At 36.4% G+C, this 1,260-nt stretch overlaps 1 protein-coding gene across 1 annotated transcript in view; it reads left to right on the top strand.

The window, feature by feature from the left end:
- The window catches only part of LOC101629161 (olfactory receptor 4C11-like), a 6,974-nt gene that overhangs the window by 712 nt on the left and 5,002 nt on the right, over positions 1-1,260 (top strand). The window lies entirely within an intron of this gene.

Here is a 1,260-nt window from a genome sequence, read left to right as displayed (position 1 = left end):
TCCACCTGTGGGTCTCACATTGCAGTTGTGATTCTTTTTTTTGTCCCCTGCATTTTTGAGTATGCTCGGCCTCCAGCTGCTTTCTCTTTTGACAAGATGGTGGCCATTTTTTACACCATCCTAACTCCCTTTCTCAATCCTTTGATTTACACCTTCAGGAACAGGGATGTGAAAAATGCCATGAGGAAGCTATGGAACAGATTATTTGTGGTCTCTAATGAAAAATAACACTAATATTTGAAAACATTTAGCATGCTGAGTAATAAATCTAATTTTTTAAAAGATTTATTTATTTATGCATACAGAACTGGGGTACAGGCCAGAGGTGCAGTAATGGTGAGAGAGGATTCACCAGAGACAGAACAGGCCCAGTGACAAAGTACAATGCTGAGGGAAGCAGCAGACGGGTCAGGAGAGGTCTGCCGGGCCACATGGATCACCTCCCGGTTGGGAATTGAACTCATGGTGAAGTGGCTTTAGCTTCTTTGTGTTGTGCTTTAACCCAGTGCACCACCAGGGAGGGTCCTGTATATAATTTTTAAGAGAAAAGAAAAGATAATATGCAACAGAGAAAAATAAAATACAGAAAGACTTTAGGCTCAGTTCTGTGACTAATTATTGTGTGATTGGAGTCAGTAGTTTACTTTTTTTAATCCTATATTCCTCATGTTTAAGGAGGACTAATACAAATATAAATATCTTTCTTCCCTTTCTCTGAGCCAAGAATTTTTTGTTTTTCATGTTTTTAAGAATTTATGGAAACTTCTTCAAGATAGACATTTGTATTGTCATTTTAATTGTTATAGAAGCTGATATTCAAAGACTCAGTTACACAAAAAACACTGTCCTCAGGATTCTTCAGTCCATCACAAAAGAAATGGGAAGGTCTCCTGGTGTAATAATCTCTATGATCTTCTGAGACACCTCTACTTACTCATTGCTGTTAATGCCTTAGCTAAAGTGAAGATGAGGTGCAATTTACTTACAACATTCTTCCACAATTTCTATATCTTATCTTCCACCTAATTACTGTTAGTAATTTTCACTAACAGTAACTAGTAGACATGCCATATCTCACATGAAATTCTTAGATTACATATTAGCATGGTCTCCCAGGTAGGGCAATACTTTTGGAATAAAATAATTCCCATCTCAATAGCTTCTTACTGTCTCAAAGCAAGTATCTAACTTTCTTCCCTACATATGGAAGGGCATATATGTTAAAAATAAAGAGAATCTTTAGAAATTTTTAGAAGTATT

This window comes from Condylura cristata, unplaced genomic scaffold, assembly GCF_000260355.1.
Source record: "Condylura cristata isolate star-nosed mole 26May11 unplaced genomic scaffold, ConCri1.0 scaffold00015, whole genome shotgun sequence".
NCBI lineage: Eukaryota > Metazoa > Chordata > Mammalia > Eulipotyphla > Talpidae > Condylura > Condylura cristata.
The sequence above is the reverse complement of the archived record's forward strand: the minus strand, read 5'-3'. Positions and strand labels throughout refer to the sequence as shown.